This window comes from Tenrec ecaudatus, chromosome 7 (genome assembly GCF_050624435.1).
Source record: "Tenrec ecaudatus isolate mTenEca1 chromosome 7, mTenEca1.hap1, whole genome shotgun sequence".
In the NCBI taxonomy this organism is placed as follows: domain Eukaryota; kingdom Metazoa; phylum Chordata; class Mammalia; order Afrosoricida; family Tenrecidae; genus Tenrec; species Tenrec ecaudatus.
The window spans coordinates 54,987,744-55,013,683 of NC_134536.1; positions in this window are offsets into that span (position 1 = coordinate 54,987,744).

Genomic DNA, 25,940 nt, shown 5'->3' on the forward strand with positions numbered 1-25,940 from the left:
TCTGTAACTTTGACTTTATTACTTGAAATAGGTAAACCTTTGCTTTGTTTTTTCAATTATAATCATTTTTTTAAAATCTTTTCTATATCTGAGATAATTTTTCTTCTCAATAATTCTGATTTAATAGCAGTAGTATGTGTAACTCTGAGTTATAGGGAAGTGTTCTAGAACTGAATTCAATATGTTATTTAATTTCTATCTTAGTTTCCAGACTCATTCTTTCAGGAGATGTCAAATATTGTGGAAAATGAATAGAAATATATAGCTTATCTTAGCTCATAGAAGAGATTGAAATAAATTGGAGATACTTGAGTCTTGCCTTCATCATATCACATCCTTATCTAGCTGTTGTTCATGTCCTTATGCCACTAGGTACAGTTGGAGACTGGAAGCACCACTTAACTGTGGAGCAGAGTGAAAGATTTTACAAGATGAAAGATATTCCCTTGAAGTTCATCTGGGGCATAAATGAGGAGTAGAATTCTAACCACAGTCCTAAAATTATTAAAATCTACTTATCAGAATATATAATACTTGTCTTAATATACATATTGATTTATAGTCTAATGTAACTACTAATTAGCAAATGTTAAAATTTATTGGTTAATAATATTGAAGGAAACATATAAGTAAATTTAGATAATTGGAATGTGTTTGATGAATGTTTTGAATTTTAAGTGTTAACGTGGCTTAGAAGGCATAATTGCTTGAGTAATGTAAAAAATAGAAAGTGCACAGTATGAATTTGAATATTCTGAGAAAATTTTCTGTAGTATGGACTTGATTCTTTATCTACAATTAAATTTAGGGTCAGTGAAATATTAAAACTACTTAAGCTTTTGTTCATCTTAATTAATTTATTTCAAAATCTAGATGAATATGGAAATATGGTAATAAGTAGGTCAAGTAGAAGAACTCAAGAATAAATATATATCTTATGAAAATTTAATGCCATATAGAATCGTGTATTAGTCAAGTTTTTCAGCACATTTTTAATGCAGTTTTTGTGGTAAAATTGGGTGCCTTCGCTGAAATTTGGGTTGGCTTATACTCAAATATATATGGCATACCCCAAACTTTGAACTAGATAAAAATTAATCAAATTAATTTAGCACTGTAGTTATCTATTTAATTAGATATAAATCACGCCATTGGCACATACACAAACACACACAAACCCCTGAGTACAGTTTTCATAAAATTATATTTATGTTAAATAATTAAATATTTACAAGGAAGCTACAGATCTAAACAGCACAATTGGACAAGTTGACCTGATAGATATTTTCAGAGCTTTCCACACAAATGCAAAATAATTCACATTCTTTTCAAGTTCATATCGCGCATACTTGAAGATAGACCACATAGTGGGACACAAGTCAACTGAGTAAATGCAAGCACATAGAGATTAAACAGACATGTCTCTCTAATCACTGTGCCATAAGACTGGAAATCAACAGGACAGCGACGAAAACAAGGGAATGCAATAGAGGATGAATAATTCTCTATTGCAAAAGGAGTGGGTAGTGGCCAAGATCAGATATGAAATCAAGAATTTTATATAAACCAATGAGAATGAAAATAAGAACAACCCAAACCTTTGGTATATAGCAAAGGCATTTATCAGAGGAAAACTGATAGTAATAAATGCATACATAAAAAAGAAGAGAGACTTTTGGTTGATATGCAGGCACTAAGCTTACACCAATTAGAGCAGAGTAAACAGAACAATCCTACGAATAGGAAAGCATAGGAATAATAAAATTCAGAGCTCAGATACAGGACAGGTAAAAAAAGAAAACAGAAAAAATTAATGTAGCTAAATGTTGGTTCATTGAAAGGATTAACAATATTGATAGACCACTGGCAAACCTAACAAAAGAAAGGAAGGAACCAAGATCAATTTCAAGGATGAGGGAGACATTGCTATGAACCCCAATAACATGAAAAGGATAATTAGACAGTATTGTGAAGGCCTGTACTCTAACGAATTCAAAACTTGGAAGACACGGACAAATACTCAGAAACAAAATCCCTTCCTAGATTATCCCAGATGGATGTCAAGATCCTCCACAAATCCATAGCAATGGAAGAAAGGGACAAGGTTATTAAGGGATTACCAACAAAAAATCCCCTGGACCAGATAGCTTCACAGGAGAATTCTACCAAGCACTCATGGAAGAATTGACACCAATCGTACACAAACTCTTCCAGAACATAGAAAGAGATGAATACTCCCAAAATCTATGAAGCTAGTATAACTCTGATACTTAAAGCGGACAAAATCCCACAGGAATTGAGAACTATAGACAAATATCCCTATTGAACATTGATGCAAAAATCATTAACAAAATACTGGCAAAAAGATTACAAAAGCATATAAAAATAATTCACTGTGACCAAGTGGAACTCATACCAGGAATGCAGGGATGGTTCAACATATGAAAGCCCATTAGTATTATTCATCAGATTGGCATGATAAGTACCACATAATATCAATAGATGTGGAAAAAGCATTCGACCACATCCAACACCCATTTTTGTTTAAGACACTCAAGAAGATAGGAATAGAAGGAAAATTCTTCAATATTATACAAGCTATATATGAAAAATAAACTGCCAACGTGGTAGTAAATGGAGAAAAGATGAAAATAATTCCACTGAAAAAGGGTCCAAACAAGGATGTCCTTTGTGCCCACTCCTATTTCACATCATACTGGAGGTCCTAACTAACAACATAAGAAAAAAAAGAGACATCAAAGGTATTCATCAGGTTAAGGAAAAGGCAAAATTATTCTTATTCACAAATGACATGATTTTATAAATTAAAAATCCCCTAAATTCCACAAGTGGAGTGTTGGAAACAATACAGGAATAAGGCAGAATGACAGGATGAAAGATCGAACTGCTCTAAACATCAGACAAGAGCACTAAAGAGGCAATTTAAAAGGTAGTACCCTTTATAATACCCAAGCACAAATTGAAGATTCTAGGGATATACCTGACTAAGAAAACAAAAGATTTGTACAAGAAAAATTTTAGAACACTATTATAAGAAACCAAGAGTGACCTCAACAAATGGAAGAATATCCCATGCTCATGGATTGGAAGACTCAATATAGTAAAGATTTCAGTTCTGCCCAAAGAAATATATAAGTTTAATGCTATCCTGATATGAATACCACTACTTCAAAGAATTGGGAAAACTTATTGACAACTTCGTAAGGAGAGGGTAGAAACCCAGATTTAGCAGAGAATTCCTCAAGAAGAAGGATAAAGTGGGAGTTCTTTCTCTACCTGACTTTAGCACGTATTATTCAGGCACAGTAGACAAAACAGTGTGGTACTGGTATAACAACAGATATTCAGAACAATGGAAAAGAGCTGAAGACCCAGAACCAAACTATCAGCATACAGGCAACTGATTTTTTATAAGGGCTCAAAAATATCAAATGGGAAGCGGATGACCTCTTCAATAAATTGTGCTGGAAAAAATGAATATCTACCTGCAGACAAATGAAGCAAGAACTTTACTTCACTCCATGCATCAGAATAAACTCAAGGTAGAACACAGACCTTGAGGTAAAACCCCGCAAAATTAGGGCTATTAATGAGGGAATTGAGACAAACCTGAGAACCTTGTCACAGGGAACACATAGACTATCAGAAATAGGCAAGGATACAAATACAGAGGAGTCTCAAAATTGACAAATGGGATATACTGAAGATAATTAACCTGTGTACGGTGAAAGAATTAACCCAGAGAGTAATGAGACCCCGTGAACTGGGAAAACATCTTTAGCAATGATACATCAGACAAAGGCCTTATTACTGAAATCTACAATACTTTGCTAGCTTGCAATAACAGAAAAACTTACTGCACACTGAGGAGGTGGGCAAAGGATTTCACAGGGCAGAAATCCAAATGGCCAATAAACATGAGAAATGTTCCTGATCATTAGCCATAAGAGAAATGCCAATTAACACAAATATGAGATACCGCCTAACACCCTCAAAGATAGCCCAATTCAAAAAAATCAGAGAGCAACAAGTGCTGGAGAGACTGTGTTGAGATAGGAACTCTCATCCACTGCTGGTGGACCTGTAGGTATGTACAGCCACTATGGAAATCGATTTGGCGATTTTAAAAACAGATGGAAAATGAGCTACCATACAATCCAGCAATCCCCCTACTGAGCATATACCCAGAAAAGGCAGGAAACAAACCATGGCCAGACATCTGTACCCCAGTGTTCATCACAGCACAGTTCACAATTGCAAGGAAGCAACCTAGATTTCCATCAAGAGACAAATGTATTAAAAACTCTGGTGCATACCTACAATGGAGGACTTTGCATCACTCAAAAGCAATGAAGAATGCATGAAGCACATTGCCCCATGGGAAGAACTGGAGGAAAATATCCTAAGTGAAGCAAAGCAAGCACAAAAGGACAAATACAACATGAGTTCACTGAGGTAAGCTTAAAAAATGCTGCAAAAGGGGCTTAGTGAAAAAGCTACTGTGTACAAACATTCCTTGGGTGAGGTTCAGGTTGCATGGCAGGTGCCAGACCAAATCCAGGGATACATATGGTAGCCAACTGAAAAGGGGGGTGGATAGAAACGTGTAGCGGGGGAACAGGGTATTAACCCACCCAGGGGGAGGTTATTGTTTATATCTCCACAGGGAAAGAGGGAGCAGACTTCAACCTGGTGTTGCGGGATGTAAATGCAGCATGTTGGCATTGAGTGGAGAGCCAGTGGAGGGGTCTGAGAGCCTGGACCCAATTCCAACTACATGGACAGCTGCTCTTCCCCACAGAAGAATTTGATTTAGAGGACAACAATGAAGCTGCAGCACAAAGAGAGGCACATGTCTGATCAGAGCACAGGGGAGCAAATGAAGGGGAAGGAAGAGAGAGTAGAGTACCACCTGGCTCACCAAGCTTTGAGGAGAATATCCCTGCTCAGAGCAGACAATGCACAGAGTGTACCATATGGCTGGCCCCACAATGAGGTACAATGTCCCTTGCCGACCCATGACCTTATGGGGACAACACTGGAGACACAGAGTTGGTATTGTTCCGGTCTGGCCCCACCACACCGAGGCAAAACACTAAGGGTATGTGGCAGAGCAGTGGTGGGGAGCAGAGCAAGGAGGTCCTGAGGGAGTACCAAGGATATACTTTGGGGCCAGGACAGGGCACCTCATCAGATTCCACTGGAGGACACTCCTAGAGGTCAAGACACAGACCTTGAACTATTTACAGATTTTCCTTTTTATTTATTTTAATCAATTTATTTTTGTCATTGTTTTTTTGTTGTTGTCATTTGTTTTCTTTTGTCGCTTTGTTTCCTATGTCTTGTTTTTTGTGTGCATATTATTATCTCTGCAGGTCTACTTAGATAAGATAGGCTGGATGAATAAACTGGAGGAGAAAAAAATTGGACCCATGGTTGCAGGAGGACATGGCAGAGGGGGAGGTGGCAGAAAAGGAGGTGGTTTTGACCAAACCAGGGACAAGGGAACAACAAGTGATCCAAAATCAGTGTCAGGAAAAGTGTAAGAGGCCTGGTAGGGATTGATCAAGGGCAATGTAACTGAGAGAAATCAGTGAAACCCAAATGAAGGCTGAGCATGATAGTGGGACGAGGAAAGTAAAAGGAAATAGAGGAAATAACCAGTAGGCAAAGGGCTTTTATAGAGGTCTAAACACGGACATGTACAGATGTAAATATATTTATGTATGATGATGGGGAAGTAGATCTACATGCAAATATTTATAGGTTTATTATAAAGGTAGCAGATGGACATTGGGCCTCCACTCAAGTACTCTCTCAATGCAAAAACACTTTGTTCTATTAAACTGGCATTCCATGATGCCTACCTTCCCGACAGGATTGCTGAAGACAAATCAGGTGCATAAGCAAATGTGGTGAAGAAAGCTGATGTTGCCCAGCTATCAAAAGATACAGTGTTTGTGGTCTTAAGGTTTGCAGGTAAACGAGTGGCCATCTAGCTCAGAAACAACAAAACCCACATGGCAAAAGCACACCAGCCTATGTGACCATGAGGTGTCAAAAGGATCAGGTATCGGACATTGAACACAAAATCATATCATTGTGAAAGGGGGGCGGAGTACAGATTGGGGTCCCAAAGCTCATATGTAGGCAATTTGAAATCTCCGTATAGAGGATCTCAGTGAGGGGTTAAGCCAGTCAGGGTGCAGTGTAGCAAGAATGAAACATACAACTTTCCTCTAGCTCTTAGATGCTTTCACCCATCCCGCCAACTATCATGATCCCAATTCTACCTTACAAACAGAGGACATACACTGGTACAGATAGGAACTGGAAACACAGGGAATCCAGGAGAGATGGTACCTTCAGTACCAGTGGTGAGAGTGGCAATACTGGGAGGGTAGAGGGAAAGAGGGGTAGAAAGGGCGGACCTATTATAAAGATCTACATAAAACCTCCTTCATGAGTGGACAAAAGAAAAGAGGGTGAAGGGAGACATTGGACAGTGTAAGATATGACAAAATAAAATAATTTTTAAATCATCAAGAGTATGGGGAGAGAGGGGAAAAATGAAGAGCTGATACCAAGGGCTCAAGTAGAAAGCAAGTGTTTTGAAAATGATGAGGCTAAAAACTGTACAAATGTGCTTGACATCCAATGAATGTATTTATGGATTATGGCAATAGTTGTACAAGGCCCCAATAAATTGATTAAAAATATTGTAATAACAATCATTTGTCAATTTGAGAGGATTAAGAGTGAAGGGGTGGAGTTTAGCCTATCAATCAGGTTGTAGCCAATGAGACTTCTGTGTGGACATGGTCTCTTCCTGAGGATTCTGGGAACTCCTGTATTCCTCCTTGGAGGCGGGAGATACAGTCTCTCTGTCTCTGCAGCTGACGAAAGCCACATGGTGATCCCTGCCAGTGATGAGAGGCTTACAACGATGCCACTTCACTTGATACACAAGACTTCCCATCAACAGGCCTGTGATCCTCCTGCATTCAGCATCATTGCATGTGTTTCATGAGTCTGGAGAGGACTTTATAGTTTGGTATCAGAAATATTGGCTAATATCAGATTTATGGACTTGATCTGGACTGGGATGTTTTCTAAATATTCAATTGTATATAAAGTTCATTCCCATACACATATGAGTGTCTATGAAAGTGTTTCTCTGGTCTACTCAGACTAACACAAATTAATATAGTCCAGTGCCCATTTTTAGAAAAAGAAGTAAATTGTACTCTTTTGTATAATACACAGGATTTTATTCCTGCACTTTAAGGGGTGTTAGGTTCGCGAAGGTATATATTATAGGAGATATTTTCACCAGACCATGAAAGTATCACAAACATTCTGACGATTAATATTAACAAACCACACGTGGGACATGATTAGAACAAAGTGATCCAAAAGAAACGCCACTGCACTGAGGGCTGTGCGTTGGAACTGATCCCTGGCACATGACAACAACAAGAACATACCTGTGACCAGAAACCCACACAATTTATTTATTACCAAGATTATCATGGAGGAGCGATGTTTGTTTCAAGTTTTTCACATTTTGATCAATCTGATAATTCTTGTACATATCATGTACATATCTCCTGATGTATCTATGCTTCCATTTGAGGCGTATATTAGCTGTGAATTGCTGGGATTTGGTGTATGTATATCTATGAATTGAATAAATAAAGGTAATATTTTATGTACCCATATACAAGCATTAGATTTAAATACAAGCTTCTTACTGCACATACAGTAAATTCACATCAGAAACACCCACAGGCCAAAAGGTTTATCACTGAAGATTTGGCACAATTCCCACTCACTTAGAAGTGACATCCCTAGGACCACAGGGCCACACAAATTAATCTCTACTTGCCTATCTCAAGATTTCAGCATTAAGTAATTGGAATGTAAGTGAATGGCTGATTCTCCTGTAGTGTTTGCTCTATGATGTGAAATATGGCTGGAGATTTTGGACAATAACCTATGTGCTGAATTGCCAGTCTAGTTGAAGTGCTTAAGAAAGACATACCAGAGTCTTACAAGTTGTCTTCCAAAGGAAAATGCTTTTTAGAAAAAACTGAGCTCTGCTTTCTTTCATTGTGGAATTTTCCTTTTGTCCCTTGCTCTGAGTTTGCAATTCCTCTACTCTAGTCTGCCATTAAAATAATTCACCAAGAGCATATTTTCTATTCATGAGTTAAGATCTATTTTAAATATGCACTTATAGTTTTAATTTCCATTTTTGTCTCTTAAGACCTTACACATAATAAAATATTTGTTATATATTATATCTGATAATTCTAGTATCTGTGATATCTAAAGTGCTTGTTTTATTATTTTAACTTCTTCTGGTATTGACTATATTGTTTTGTCACTTTTTCATAAAAATTAATATTACAAAAATTAATTTATAATAAATATGCCTGTGAATATATAACCCTACATGGGATATGTCTTTACTAGTCTCACATAAAATCCTTTCCTTTGGTAATAGTTTCAGGAAGCACATGATTTGAGTTGTGGGAAATTGAGCCTACTTGGATCAGAAAGTTGATTAATAGTATTGTTCCTATAAACTCCTAAATGTTTGGAGGTCAAGGAAAAGACATTTCCTGTATTGAAGGTGTGTAGACCTCCAAGAGGGAAATTTTGGATCCCCAGATGATACAAATAGGTAACCGTGGGGCTATTTTTTTTTTATCAGTGAGAGAAGATTCTCCTCTGGTTTGGAAACTTTAGGAAGAATCTTGGCAGTGTTTACAATCATCTGCTCAGGAGACTGCACAGAAATCACCAGATTATGAGATGCTTGGTAAACCTACCTTGAAGTAGATTTATTTCAAAATATTTTTGGAGTCTAAAATGGATCAATACAATGTTACATGTGTTCTTTACTATTGAGATAATTCTGACTCAACTGTGTACTGCTTTGTGTACTGAGTAAAATTGCTCCGCTGGTTTCAAGGTTGTGACATTTGAGTCAATGATGATGCCTGTCCTCGGAGGCAGCTCTGCATGAATATGACCTGTCAACTTTTCAGGTAGTAGTTGAGTGTTTTAAGCATTTTTACCAACTATTTGTTTCACTCTGAAAGGCTGTCTCACTTGTATTGACTACCAATCAGGTGGCATTTATTTATTTTTTTATTTAAAATCATTTTTGTTGGGGGCTCATATAACTCTTATCATAATACATACATACATCCATTGTGTCAGGCACATTTGTACATTGGTTGCCACCATCATTTTCAAAACATTTTATTTCCCCTTGAGCTCTCGGTGTCAGCTCCTCAATTTCCTTCCCTTCCTCACCCTTGATAATTCATTAATTATTTTTGTTTTTTTCATATCTTACACTGACTGAAGTCTTCCTTCACTCACTTTTCTGTAGTTTGTCCCCCAGGGAAGGAGTTATGTGTAGATCATTGTGATCAACTCCTCCTTTCTCCACCCCCCCCGGCCCCCACCAACTTCCTCTTCCCTTTCTGATATCGCTACCTTCATTATTGGTCCTTAGGGGGTTATCTGTTCTGGATTCCCTGTGTTTCAATCTCTTATCTATAACTGTGTATATGCTCTGGTATAGCTAGATTTGTAAAGTAGAATTGGGATTATGATAGTGTGGGGGGAGCATTAAAGAACTAGAGGAAAGTTGTATGTTTCATCAGTGCTGTACTGCACCATGACTGGCTCTTCTCTTCCTTGTGACCCTTCTGTGAGGCGATGTTCAATTATCTACAGAGGGACTTTGGGTCTCCACTCTCCACTCCCCCTCATTCACATTGATATGATTTTTTTTTAAATTCTGGATCTTTGATGCCTGATACCTGATCCCACCAACACCTTATAATCACACAGGCTGATGTGCTTCTTCCACCTGGATTTGATGCTTCTCAGCTAGATAACTTCTTGTTTGTCTGCAAACCTTTAAGAACCCAGACACGATATCTTTTCATAGCTGGGCACCATCAGCTTTCTTCACCACATTTGCTATGCATCCATTTTATCTTCAATGATGGTGTTGGAAAGGTGCAGTTGGAGTTTAATAAGAAATCTTGAGAAGTGTATTCTAAAGTAAAAATACATGGTTTTCCTGAAAATGTTTTTGTTGTTAATTGGGTGAGGTTTCTAGAACAGATTATTGTATTTGAATTCAACAATTTACCAAACCTCCTGATAGTTTGCCCATTTTCCACCATATCTTTCCCATCTCTTTCTTATTGGATATTGTCTTCTCCCTCACCCAAGGTGGTGTATTGGGTAACACAATGCGCTGCTAACCTCAAGGTCAGCAGTTTAAAAGCACTAGCCCTGCTCTTAGAGAATCACGAGGCTTTTTATCTTTATAAAGAACTACAGTCTCAGGCAGTCTGCTCTGTCCTACAGCTATGACGGGGTCAGTGAGTTTGGTTTGGGTTTTCAACCAATTTCACAGCCTGTCTACTCTAGCAACCTGTCTTCCGTATGACTTCTCCTTTCCTTGGTTCTTTTCCCACCCCTATGAAGCATCAAATTCTGTTATTTTAATGTGAAAACATCTTGTTTTTTTACTCTAACAGCTATCTCATGCAATATTTGTCCTTTTGTGATGGACTAAATTCACTCAGCAAACTGCCTTTCAATTCCAATCATGAGTGTTTCACAGATTAAGTATAATTTTTAATGCTGTGTAATATTCAATTGGAGCCTTACTAGTGTAACCATTAGGAGTTGGGCTCCGGTCCACATAGCTGGAAGTTTGAAGCCACCAGCACTCTTTATGAGAGAAAGACGGGGCTTTCTACTCCCATACAGAGTTACAATCTCAGAAACCAGAGGGTCACTATGAGTCAGCATTGACTTAATGGCAGTGAAGAATAATGTAGCATTGGGATTGCAGGAAGGCTCATGAACAACCTGAGATATGAAGATGACACAATCTTGCTTGCTGAAAGCCAAGAGAACCTGGAGCCCTGGGGAAGCAATAAGGAAGGCAGCTGGAGAATCATTGTGGTGGGACAAAATATTAAATATACTATGGGCTGCCATAGAATGAAGAAATCTGTTTTGGAAGAAGTGCAGTCAGAATGCTCCTTAGAAGTAAGGATGACAGGACGTAATCTCATGTCTTCTGGAAATGTTACTAGGATGGAACAGTCCCTGGAGCTTCAGCAGAAAAAAAAAAAGAAAAAGAGGAGTACCGGCTATGAGATGGTTTGACACCATGGCGTTAACAAGGTTCCCACATGTTATCACTGCGATGAAGCTGCAGAATCAGGCAATGTTCTGTTCTGTTGTGCTTTGGGTAGGGACAGATTTGATGATATCTGACAACAAAAGGATGGTAGCATTGCTGTTGGAGAGGATGCAATTTTAAAGCACATTTAGGAGTTACAAGGGAAAGGGGAATAAAAAAGATGAAAATGGAATGAAGGATAAGTAAAAATAATGAAGTTCTTAGAAACCACGGAAGACATTAGGATATGTATTATCAAGGGACTATGCATAAAATATATTGAATTGATAGGGTGTCTACATATGATAAGAGGTCTTTCAAGCTTGAGAGAGTCAGATTATCATTTAAAAATTGTCAGGGCATAGTAAAGAATTTAGTGTCTCGCATTTATTATTATTTTTTAAACCCGAGAAGCTTAAAAAATATATACACTTTAAAAATAGAAATGCATTAGCTTCTAAATAAATTATAAACAATTCACATTGAGCATCCAGTGGTGGTTGATTATGTAGCAAGTTTTGGGTGGGTGGGGTTAGCTAATTCATTATCCTTCCAGTTAGGGGATCTTTCATGGTTTGATAATAATAGTAAGGGAAACTAAAGTAAAGGATTACTTTAGTATTTATGACAAAACACCTTGACAAAATGGAGAGAAATTTACTTTAATAGATCATTTATAATATATAATATATGAAAGCGACAATGAAAATGAGATACATGAAATGTAATTCTGAATCTGGCTCAGAATTTGAGCTCAATTTGTAGAAATAACTGATTAGGAAGATAATTATGGAAGAGTTTATTGCGTTCTTTTCTGTGTATGTATGTGTGTGTGTGTGTGTATGTATTCATGTGCAAACATTCCCAAATAACCGAGAGCACAAAGAAAAGATTAATCAGTAAGTTGAAGGTACATATTACTGTAAAGTCTTAAGGACAAGGACAAATATTGAAATACCTTATCATTTGAAATTATTTGAACAAATTTATTATCCCTTTTATCTTGTATACTTACTTGCAATGTTCTACAAACAAATGAGTCATGTTTTAGGTTTAAAAATACTATTTTGTACTTCTTAATCCAAATTACAGACCAGTATCTTTAATTCAGGTAGGTACCAAAATTTCAATAAAATCTTAGCCAACATAATTCAACAAAATATCCTCAAATAATACGTCATGTTCAACTGTGATTCCTACCAAATATGCAAAGATGGTTTAATATTAGAAAAATATTAATGGAATTCAGCATATAAACTAAATAAAGGAGATTCTATCAATCGATGCAGAAAAGGCATTTGATAAAATTCAACATAATCTTGATAAAATATTCAATAAAATAGGTATATAAAGGAAATTACTCAACACAATAAAAGCCATATACTTGAAACCAATGACCAGCATCATCACCCAATGGAGATAAATGAAACATTCCTGCCTGCTAAGAAGACTAACAGCACAGCTTTGTGTTCCACGCTGGACCCAGCTTTTTTCCACTCCGCTGCACTGCGGGGTTTCCGGTGCACTGCAGGGTTTTCAGCACGGGCAGCTCCTAGTGTGCTAAGCCTGCCTGCCACAGCGCATTCCTCCCAGTGCAGTGGGCTGTAGACACAGCCCAGACCCTGCCGCTGCTCACAGCACTGGTGGCCCAAACAAGGAATGTTCCTACCTGCTAAGAAGACTAATGACATGGTGTTGCGTTCCCCACCTGAGCCGTTTTTGTCCTCTCCAGTGCACTGCGGGATGCCGCGCTGGCAGCTCTGAGCGCTAAGCCTGCCTGCCACAGCGTGTTTCTCCCAGTGTGGAAGGTGGGCGCCATTGACCTCTGTTTCCGGCTGGAACACTGCTGTCCGTTCCTGGCTCTGCCTGTGTCACTGCGGAACCTGCACTGTTCACAGGGCCAGCAACTCAAAAGATAAGCATTTGACCTGCTAAGGAGCCTGGTGGAGTGGCTTTGCAGTCCCGCCGGAGCCATCTTTGTCTGCTCTACTGGCTTACACCACTGCAGTGCCCTGCGGGGTCCCCAGTGCCAACTTCTAAGCCTGCCCTCCCTGGCCCTTTCCTGCTGGCATAGGAAGCGGGTGCTGCTGTCTGGGGACTCCCACAGCACCCCTTGCAGCCCCAGCCTTTTCTGGCTGGTGCAAAAGACTCACTGCTGAAGTGTGTCTCCTGCCCGTGTAGCCTCTGCCTACCTGCTTAACTCTACAGGCCTGCAGGGACCTGGGGAGTGCATGCTTGATCTAAAGAGTATTCATTTCTGTCACATAGCCTGACTCCAGAGTCCTAGATCAACACCATTACCCATGGCAGTGAGGCCTCACCCACCTCTGCCTTCTATTAGGCATCTCTAGAAATTTCTCACTATTATTATTACTATTATTATTATTTTCTCCCCTTTTATGGATTTTCCCTTTTTCTTCTCTCTCCTTTTTTGTTTTCTCCTAATTTTTTTAATTAAACAAAAAAAGAGTTGATATGGGTGCCCTAAGAGACCAAGTCAAAGTAGCCTAGGGGCACTCCCAGGCTCCAGCCCCCACTCAAGTCACTGAAACTTCTCACTACTGCTGGCCACTAAGCCATCTGGGAAGTCTGCCTACATGGCAGTCTGACCCATCCCTGTAGTAGTTCATAGGCAGCCCCCTGAAAGCATACTTAATAGTAACACAGATAAGGGCCCCCTGATCTCCCAGAATCCTGAGGCCTACAAAAGGATCAAGGGAAAATCAACAGACAACATCACACCCCCCCCAAAAAAAAAAAACCAGAGAGACAAAACATAGCAGCAGAGCTAACGTCTCTCATAGAGGAATCAAATACAGATCTGTCATAGAAGGAAATCTTCAGAAGTCTGCTCGCAGTAATACAGGAGCTGAGCGAAGCAAGGATGTAATGATAGAGGAGATAAAGTCCACAATAGTGGTGATGAAGTGCACAACAGAGGAGATGAAGTCCACACAAGAAACGGAGCTACAGTAGCTAACAGGGGAAGTAGCAGGAGCCACACACAAGGTCATAGAATTTACGATTAGGCTTGAGGAGGCAGAGAACCCTATCAGTGATCTCAAGGACACTCAAAGAGAACTAAACAAGAGGGAAAGACAGTCAGATAGGAAAATTAAAGACACAGAAGACAACCTGAGATAAATGGCAGATGCTATGAAGAGGAATAATATACGAATAATTGGTTTACCAGAGCACAACACACCACACAAGTCAACAGCCAAGCTAGCAAAGAAATTTCGGGGATAAAATTTTCCCACCCTAAGGAGTGAGAACCAGGCACACACAGAGGTAGCAGAAAGGGCGTTAGCTAGACTAGAACCCAAGAAGAATAAGCCAAGACATATAATAGTATAAATATCCAACTTCATGGATAAGAGCAGCAAGAGAAAGGAAGACAGTCACATACAAAGAAGCGCATGTAAGAGTATTATCAGACCTATCAGCAGATACCATAAAGAGTAGGAGAGAGTGGAACAACATCTTCCAGAAGCTGAAAGAAAAAAAAGCCTCCTCCAGAATCCTTTATCCTGACAAGTTATCCATTAAGATAGATGGTGAGATATGGGTCTTCCAGGTCAAGGAAAGCCTCAAAGAATACGCTGCAATACAACCAACCCTTTGGAAAATACTGGCTGACTTATTATGGCCAGAGGATCAGCCTCCACCAAGAACAAACAGGATACCATCATATAGCCCATCTCCATCTAGAAGCCAACATGCCAGCAGCAATTACCAGGACAACAGGGTCTCAGAGGGAAAAGAAGACAAGATAGAAACTCTCCACTCAAACACAACACACTGATATGAAGGGAGATAGGAAAACACGCAAAACACAAGACTTCATATGACAACTATGAATCCACAGATTGTGATAAATCTGAATTCCAATGGATTCAATTCATACATTAAAAGAAAAAGGCTGGAGGACTGGTTCAGAAAACACAATCCATCAATCTGTTGCTGCAAGAGACACATCTTAAGTGCACAGACAAAACTATGCTAAGAATAAAAGACTGGCGGAAAGTATACCAAGCAAATGGAAACTTAGAAAAAGCAGAAGTGGCTATCTTAATCTCCGACAAAATGAACCTTAAGGTTCAAAGTTTTAATAGACAAGGAGGGACTCTACATAACACTCAAAGGCTCAGTAAACCAAGAACCAGTTAACATGTTGAAAATTTACGCACCCAATAATGGTGTGGCAAATTTCGTCAAACGATTAAAAAGATGAAAAAAAATTCACAGATTCAACAATCATAACAGGTGACTTTAACACTCCAAAATCAGATAAATCAAGATCATTGGGAAAGAAGCTCAGCAAAGAGGCTATAGAGCTAAGCAATGTGATTAGACAACGGGACCTGATAGGCATTTATAGAGGCTTCCATCCAAACGCAAAAAAGAAAAAAAAAAATTCACATTCTTCTTAAGCCCACATGGATAATTTTCAAGAATGAACCACATGCTGGGACACAAGTCAAGCCTGAGTAAATTCAAACACATAGATATTATTCAGATGTCTTTCTCAGATCATCATGCCATAAAGCTGGAGATTAATAAGGACATCCAGAAAAGCAAGGGCAACTAATTGGAGGATGAAAAACAATCTCCTGTGTCATGAATGGGTACAGGCCCAGATTAGAGAGGATACTAGGAAGTCTCTAGAAACTAACGAGAACTAGAATACAATATATGAAAACTTATGGGATACTGGGGAGGCAGTTATCAGAGGTAACGTGATATCATTAAATGCATGCACGATAAAAGAAGAGAGGCTTATGACAGATACTTTAACACAAAACCTCCAACAACTAGAACAGAGTCAGCAGAACAACTCCTCCAATAGCAAGAGAACATAAATAATAAAAAATCAGGGCAGAGTTAAACGAGTGGGAAGACAAGAGAACAATGTAAAAGGTAAATGCAGCTAAAATCTGGTTGTATAAGAGGATCAACAAAATGGAAAGACTGCTGGTGAATTTGACCAAGGATATAAAGGAGAAAACATCAATATTCAGGATGAGGGATGAAACAGGGGAAATTACAACAGACCCCAATGAGATTAAGAGGATAATCACAAAGTACTATAAAGGTCTATATTCTAATGGATTCAGAAACATGGAAGACATGGATACATACTTGGAAAAACAGACCCTCCCTAGATTATCTCAGACAGAGGTCAAGAACTTCAACAAACCCAGAGCTAAAGAAGATATAGTGAGGGTCATCAAGAAGCTACCAACAAAAAAAGCCCCGGGCAAGATGGCTTCACAACAGAATTCTACCGAGCACTCAGGGAAGAGTTGACACTGATCCTCCACAAAGTGTGCCACAGCATAGAAAAATATGGCAAACTCCAAAACTCCTTCAATGAAACCAGGATAACTTTGATACTCAAACAGGGCAAAGACCCCACATATATAGAGAATTATAGACAGATATCTCTAATGAACATATATGCAAAAATCTTTACAAGATATTAGCCAATAGAATACAAATGTAAATAAAACATATCATCCACCAAGACCAGATAGGGTTCATCCCAGGAATGCAGGGATGGTTTAACATCAGAAAATCCATCAATATTATACACCACACTGAGAAGAAAAAAAGATAAAAAAACATATGATAATATCAATAGATGCAGAAAAAGCATTTGACAACATCCAACACCCATTCCTAATTAAGACACTCATGAAGATAGGATTGGAAGGTGAATTCCTCAAGCTGATACAAGCTATCTATGAAAGGCCAATGACCAACATTATAGTTAATGGAGAAAACACGAAAACAATCCCACTGACAAAGGATACAAGACAAGGATGCCTCCTGTTCCCACCTCTATTCAATATCATTCTGGAGGTTCTGGCTAATAACATAAGACAGTGGAAGGACATCAAAGGAATCCAAATGAGAAAGAAGGAGGTGAAACTATTGCTATTTGCAGATGACATGATCCTGTATATTGAAAATCCCAAAAGTTCCACAATAGGAATACTTATAGCGATAGAGGAATATGGAAGAGTGGCCGGATACAAGATCAACAAAAAGAAGTCGGTAGGTTTTCTATACACATCAGATAGGAACATGGAAGAGGAGATCAAGAAAGAAGTACCCTTCACAGTAGCTAAGAACAAACTGAAATAACAAGGGATATATTTAACAACAACAAAACTAAAGACCTATACAAGGAAAACTATAAGACCCTACTACAAGAAACCAAAAATGACCTCCAAAAATGGAAGAACACCTCCTGCTTATGAATTGGAAGACAACATAGTAAAGATGAAATCTTATCTAATGCACTTTACAAGTTCAATGTTATTCTGATTCAAATACCAACCACCTTCTTCAAAGAATTGGAAAAACTGATCACCAATTTCATATGGAGAGGAAAGAAACCCAGAATTAACAGAGAACTCCCCAAGAAGAAGGACAAAGTTGGAGGACTCTCCTTACCTGATTTTAATACCTATTACACAGCTACAGTGGTCAAAACAGCATGGTACTGACACAATGACAGACACTAAGACCAGTGGAAAAGAATAGAAAGCCCAGGAATAAAACATCAGCATGTAGACAACTGATCTTTGACAAGGATCCTCAAACCATCAAGTGGGAAATGGATGCCCCTTTTAACAAGTGGTGCTGGAAACAATGGATATCCACATGTAGAAAAATGAAACAAGACATTTACCTCTCCCCATGCACAAGAATCAACTCAAGGGGGACCACATACCTAAAAGTTAAACCCAAAACCATCAGGACCATCAAGGAGGGAATTGGGACAAACCTCAGAGCACTGGCTCAGGGAATTCATTGACTCACTGCAATAGGGAAGGGTACACACCCAGGTGAACTGAAAATCAGCAAATGGGATTTAATAAGAATGAAACACCTGTGCGCCTCTAAAGACTTCACCAACAGGGTGACAAGACAATCCACAGACTGGGAGAGGATTTTTAGTAATGACACATCAGACAAAGGACTCATTACTAAAATCTACAACACCCTCATGACCTGCAACAAGAGGAAAACAGTTAACTCCTTAAGGAACTGGGCAAAAGAACTGAAAAGAACTTTCACTAGGGAGGAGACCCACATGGCCAACAAGCATATGAAAAAGTGTTCCCGGTCATTAGCCATAAGAGAAATGCAAATCAAAATAACCATGAGATACCACCTAACACCCCCGAGGCTAGCCCAGATCAGAAAATCAGAGAGCAACAAGTGCTGGAGTGGCTGTGGTGAAGTAGGAACCCTCCTCCACTGCTGGTGGTCGTGTAGATTTGTACAGTCACTTTGGAAAGCAATCTGGAAATACTTAAAGAAAATGGAAATTGATCTACCTTATGACCCAGCCATCCCTCTACTGGAGGAGGTAACAAGTAAAACATCCCAGAGGAGGTAACAATAAAACACAACCAGTCACCTGCGCTCCAATGTTTATTGCGGCACAATTCACAATTGCAAAGAGTTGGAAATAGCATACGTTTCCATCGATAGATGAGAGGATTAGTCAACTCTGGCACATACACACAATGGAGTACTATACAGCACTGAAAATCACATGAACAGCACGGACAATCACATGAAACACTTTGTTGTGTGGGAAGAGTTGGAAGGAATCATGTTACGCGAAGTAAGCCAATCTTAAATGGACAGGTATAGCATGAGTCCCCTGAGGTAAGTACAATCAGCACAGTAGGAATAGAAGAATAGACACTTATCTTGCAATAAACGGGTGGAAGCATAGGTAGTTGGTGGGAGGGAAGACCACATCCAGCAAGGTACATGCGAGTCCAACATAAAGATGGGGAAAGGGGGAAGGAAGAGGGAGAATCAGGGTGGGGAGAAACTGAGATGATGACATGGGGGGAATAGAGCACTAATCGACCCGGGGGAAGAGTATCGGTTGTGTCCCCACAGAACTGGAATCAGCATACAGACCCCACCATGACGTGCCAAACTAGGAGGGCAATGCAACACGTGGAGGAGTCCATGAAAAGACTGGACTATATGCCCAGCCCCAACCAGAATCAGCCTGACCCCCACCATGGAAAGGAGTGCCACAGAAAATGAAAATAAACAGTCTGGTGAGGGAAAGGAACCAACCTACCATATCCAGAAGGAAACTGAAGCAAATGAAGGGGGATGAAGGGGGTGGAGCACACCATGGTCCACCAAGCTCCGAGGACAGTAGCCCTGATCAGAGCGGTCAATTCACAGAGAGGACCATATGGCCGGGCCCTGCACTGACCCATGGGATGTGTGACGGAGCTGACCCCACCACACTGAGGCAAAACACTAAAGGTGTGCAATAGAACAGCAGGGGAGCAGAGCAAGGAAGTCTCGAGGGAGTATCAAAAAGAGACTTTGGGGCCAGGGCGTGGCCCTCCAGCAGACTCATCCAGAAAACACTCCTAAAGGTCAACAAATAGACCTTGAACTATTAACAGGTTTTTCTTTCTTTCCTTCTTTTAGATGTTGTATGTCGGTGGCTTTTTTCGTTTGTTAGTTTGTTGTTGCCGCTGTCGTTGCCATGTTCTTATGTGCCATTTTGCTTGGAGCTATTGAGGCCATCTGCAATTTTATGTGCATATTATTATCTCTGCAGGTATATCTAGAAAAGATAGGCTAGATAAACAATGTGGAGAAGAAAACAACGGACTGGCAATTCCAGGGGGATTTGGGAGATTGGGAGGTGGGGGAAGGGAAGAGGTGTTAACCAACCCAGGGACAAGGGAACAATGAGTGATTCAAAACCAGTGGCAAGGAGGGGATGAGAGGACTGGTAGGGATTGATCAAGGGCAATGTAACTGAGAGAAATTACTGAAACACAAATAAAGGCGGAGCATGGTAGTGGGACAAGAGGAAAGCAAAAGGAAATAGAGGAAAGAAGTAGGAGGCAAAGGGCAAGCATAGAGGTCTAAATACAGGCATGTACATTTGCAAATATATTTATGCTTATGGGGGAACTAGATCTATGTGCATATATTTATAGGTTTAGTAGTAGGGTAGCAGATGGACATTGGGCCTCCACTCACGTACTCCCTCAATTCAAATACACTTTGCTCAACTAAATGGTCATTCCATGATACCCACCTGCCTGAAACACGATCACTGAAGACAAATGTGTGCATAAGCAAATGTGGTGAAGAAAGAAGATGTTGCCCAGCTAACAAAAGATAGAGCATCTGGGGTCTTATTGGCTTGAATGTAAACAAGCAGCCATCTAGCTCAGAAGCAACAAAGCCCACAGGGAGGAAGCATGCCAACCTGTGTGATCATGAGGTGTTCAAGGGATCAGGTAGCAGACACCAAAGAACAAAAACCGTCATTATGTGCTCACCTTCCCCATATAAACACTGAAGACAAGTGTGTGCATGGGTTAGTGTGCTGAGGAGGGTTGATGGTGCCCAGCTATTGAGAGATATAGCGTCTGGGGTCTTAAAAGCTTGAAGGTAAACAAGTGGCCATCTAGCCCAGAAGCAACAGAGCCCACATGGAAAAAGCGCACCAGAATGTGTGATCACGAGGGGTCGAAGGGACCAGGTTTCAAGCACCAAATGCAGGGGTGGGGGAATCATATCATCATGAATGAGGGGGCGTGCGGGGTGGGGATCCAATGCCCATCTGTAGACAACTGGACATCCTTTGTAGAGGGGTAGTGGAGAGGAGATGAGTCACTCAGGGTGCAGTGTAGCATCGATGAAACACACAACTTTCCTCTAGTTCTTAAACGCTGCCCCGCCCCGCCCCACCCCACCCCCCGCTGCCCCCGACTATCATGATCCCAATTCTACCTTACAAACCTGGCTAGACCAGAGGATGTACAGTGGTGCAGATAGGAATTGGAAACACTGGGAATCCAGGACAGATGAACCCCTCGGGACCAACCAGTGGTGAGAGTAGTGATACCAAGAGGGAGGAGGGAAGAGTGAGGTAGAAGGGGGAACCAATTGCAAGGATCTATATATAACCTCCTCCCTGGGGGGTGGATAACAGAAAAGTGGGTGAAGGGAGACGTCGGACAGGGTAAGATATGATAAAATAATAATTTATAAATTATCAAGTATTTGTGAGGGAGGGGGAAAAAAAGAAAAACGAGGAGCTGATTCCAGGAGTCCAAGCAGAAAGCGAGTATTTTGAGAATGATGAGGGCAACGAATGTATAAGTGTGCTTTACACAATTGACATATGCATGGATTGTGGTAAGAGTTGCATGAGCCCCAATAAAATAATTGTTTTAAAAAAGTCTTGCCCCGGGAGCTATATAAGTTTAATGCTAACCTGATACAAATACCAGCATCTTCCTTCAAAGAATTGGAAAAACTGAATACCAACTTCATATGGAGAGGGAAGAAGCCCTGAATTAGTAGAGAATTCCTCAAGAAGGACAAAGTTGGGGGGCGGGGCTTGGTTTGCCTGACTTTAGCACCTATTATATAGCTACAGTGGTCAAAACAGCATAATACTGATATAATGGCAGGTATTCAGACCAGTGAAAAAGAGCTGAAAACCCAGAGATGAAACCACCAGCATACAGAAAACTGATAATTGATAAAGTCCCCAAAATTATCAAGTGGAAGCTGATACCCTCTCCAACAAGTGGTACTGGGAAAAATGGCTATCTACCTACCTGCAGAAAAATGAAGCAAGAACTTTACCTCACCCCATGCCCAAGAATAAACTCAAGTTGGATCACAGACCTAGAGGTAATTCCCCAAACTATTGGGCCCATTAATGAGGGAATTGGGACAAACCTATGAACGCTGGTAGAGAGAATACATTGGCTATCAGGACACAAACACAGAGAAAGCACAAATTGCCAACTGGGAGATACTGAAGATAAAACACCTGCATACATTGAAAGAATTCACCAAGAGAGCCCACAGACTGAGAAAACATCTTTAGTAATGACACATCAGACAAAGGCCTTGTTACTAACATCTACAATACTCTGCTAGCCAAGGAGGTGGGCAGAGGACCTGAACAGAAGTTTTTCACAAGGGTAGAAATTAGAATGGCCAATAAGCATATGAGAAAATGTTCCCGATTGTTAGCCATTAGAGCAGCGGTTCTCAACCTATGGGTCGTGACCCACTTGGGGGTCGAGTGACCCTTTCACAGGGTCAGCCAATTCATAACAGTAGCAAAATTATACTTATGAAGTAGCAATGAAAATAAGTTTATGGTTAACCCCCATGCTGTGGGGTCACCACAACATGAGGAACTGTATTAAAGGATCACGGCATTAGGAAGGTTGAGAACCACTGCACAAGGGGAATGCAACTCATAATAACTATGAGATACCATCTAACTGCCTCAAAGATAGCCCAATTCAAAAGATGAGAAAGCAACAAGTGTTGGAGGGGGTGTAGTGAGATAGGAACTCTATTCCAACACTGGTGGACCTGTAGGTATGTACAACCATTATGGAAATCAATTATGCAATACCTAAAACAAATGGAAATTGAACTACCATATGATCCAGCAATTCCCCTACTGGGCATATACCTAGAAGAGGTAAGAAACAGACCATGACCAGACATCTGCATTCCAGAATTCATCATGGTGCAGTTCACCACTGCAAAGAGTTGGAAACAACCTAAATTTCCATCAACAGTACTTACACATCCCTAAAATGAGTGATGAAAGTATGAAGCACATCACTGCATGGGAATACTTGGAGGAAATTATGTTAAGTGAAGTAAGACAAACACAAAAGGACAAGTACAACATGAGCCCACTGAGGTAAACTTAAAAAGTCCAAGGGCATAGGGGAAAAGCTACTAAATGTGCAAATTCCTTGGGCAAGGCTGTGTACTCTGGCAGGGGCCAGACCCAACCCAAGGATGCATATGACAGCCAACTCTAAAGGAGGGGGGAAATGATGTGGATAGTGGGAGAACAGGGCACTCTCCCACCCATGAGGAGGGTATTGTTTATGTCTCCACAGGAAAGGGAGCGAGGGACCAGACTTCAACCTGGCATGCCAATCTTTGAGGGCATCATACCAGTATGAAGCAGTGAACTAACAGAGAGGGCTGCAGGGCTGGACCCAATCCCAGCTACAGTGACCCAATCCCCAGAAGATTGCACTACAGAGGACAGCACCGAAGATACAGCCCAAGGAGAGTGGCAGGTCTGCCCAGACCACATGGGAGCAAACACGAGTGAGAGAGAGAGAGAGTGGACTGCATCCTGGCCCACCAAGTCCTGAGGACAGCACTCTAGTTTAGAGCAGCCAAGACACAGAGAGGATCGTAGGGCTGGCCCATCAGGAGACCAGATGTACTTTCACTGACCACAGTGCTGCAGGGGACAGCATTGGAGAAATAGTGCAGGAATTGTGCCCTGGTTTGACACCCCAGCCCCACACCACCCTACACCAGGGCAAAACAAGAAAGGAGTACAACAGAGCAGCTAGGGGAGCAAAGCAACAAAGTCCCCAAGGAATCCAGACAATAGATTTCAGGCTTGGAGGGCAGAGCTTGGCGCATCATCGGACTGGATCCAAAAAAAAAAAAAAAATTACATGAGGGTCAGTAGACAGACCTGGAAATATTTATAGGCACACCCTTCTTTGTTCCCCCCTTTTTCCTTTTCTTTTTTTCATGTCTATCTATATAACATAGGCAAGATAAATAATCCTGAGGAGAAAACAACAGGATCAATGGTTCTTGGTGGTCAGGGGAGGAGAGGGGAGGGTTATAGGAGCAGGGAGCCAATAAACCCAGGGACAGGGAACAACAAGAAATCTAAAATTGATGGCGAGGAGGGTGTAGAATGCCTGGTGGAGTTTGATCAAGTGCAATGTAGGCGAGAGGAATTACTGAGAGCTGAAGGGAAGTCAAACAGGATAGTGGGACAGGAGGAAAGTAAAAAGAAATAGAGGAGAAAACTAGGAGGCAAAAGACATTTATAGAGGTATAAATATAAGCATGTATATATATAAATATATCAATATATAACAATAGGGATATAGGACTATTTACATATATTTAAATGTTAAGTATAAAGGTACTGGACAGACATTGATTGGGCCTCTACTCAACTCCTCCTTCAATGCAAGAATATTTTGTTTTAATAATCTGGCAGTCTGTGATGCTCACCTTCCCAACAGGATTGCTGAAGACACAATGGGTGCATAAAGAAATGTGGTAAAGAAAGCTGATGGTGCCTGGCTATTAGAAGATATAGTGTCTGGGGTCTTTTTTTTTAAAGGTTCGCAAGTCTCATATTTTGTTTCTAAATGTTTAATAGGAGAAAATATGGTTAAATAAAGACAAAATATACTATTAGGAAATGATTTAAAATAATATTTCTTTTTTAAAAAAAACCTTTTATTAGGGACTCATACAACTCTTACCACAATCCATACATATACATACATCAATTGTATAAAGCACATCTGTACATTCTTTGCCCTCATCATTTTCAAAGCATTTGCTCTCCACTTATGCCCTTTGCATCAAATCCTCTTTTTCCCCCCTCCCTCCCCACTGCCCCTCCCTCATGAGCCCTTGATAATTTATAAATTGTTATTTTGTCATATCTTGCCCTATCCGACATCTCCCTTCACCCCTTTTTCTATTGTCCATCCCCTAGGGAGCAGGTCACATGTAGATCCCAGGGTCTTAAAGACTTGAAGCTAAACACACCACCAACTAGCAGGGAAGCAACAAAGCCCACATAGAAGGAGCACAGCAGCCTGTGTGATCACGAGGTATAGATGGGATCAGGTATCAGGCATCAGAAGACCCAAAGCAAACATATGGATGCAAATGGGGGGGGGGTCAGAGTGGAGACACAAAGCCCATCTGTAGACAATTGGACATTCCCTCACAGAAGGGTCACAAGGAAGGGACAAGCCAGCCAGAGTGCAGTATAGCACTGATGAAACACAGTACATTATTCTAGTTCTTTAATGCTTCCCCCCACCCCACCCCCTCACTATCATGATCCCAGTTCTACCTCACAAATCTGGCTAGACCAGAGCATGCACACTGGTACAGATAAGACCTCTGGACTCACAGAATCCAGGACACATAAACCCCTCAGGAGTAGTAATGCTATAAGTGTAAGGGAAGGTATGAGGGAGAAGGGGGTGAAAGAGAAACTGATTGCAATGTTCGACGTACAACAGAATCATGGTTGAAGGGAGACAGTGGACAGTGTAAGATATGAAAATAATACTAATTTATTATTTAGCAAGGGTTCCTAATGGTGGGAGAGTAGGTAAGGGAAAAAAGAGGAGCTGATACCAAGGGCTCAAGTAAAATAAATCATTTAGAAAATGATGATGGCAACATATATATATATGAATGTCCTTGATACAATTTATGTATAATGTATGGATTGTTATATGAGCTTAAGAGGCCACATTAAAGGATTTACTTTTTAAAAATTCTGCCTTGGGGTGATATTGCTTTTTATTTACTTACCCCTTTGTATAATTAAAGACGATCAGAAAACAGCCTACTTAATTTTGGCACCCACTGAAGGCGTGTCTAGGGGGACACGCTTTTTCCCATAACAGGAATAAAATTGTGCAAGGGGAACCTCGCATCTTTGAAGCATTTTGTGGTTGCTCTCTTCTGTAGGTGAGAGGGGGTGGCTGGTACGGAACTGGGGGATTTAAATCCAATGGAGACAATTGAGTCCAGAGATCTCACGAGT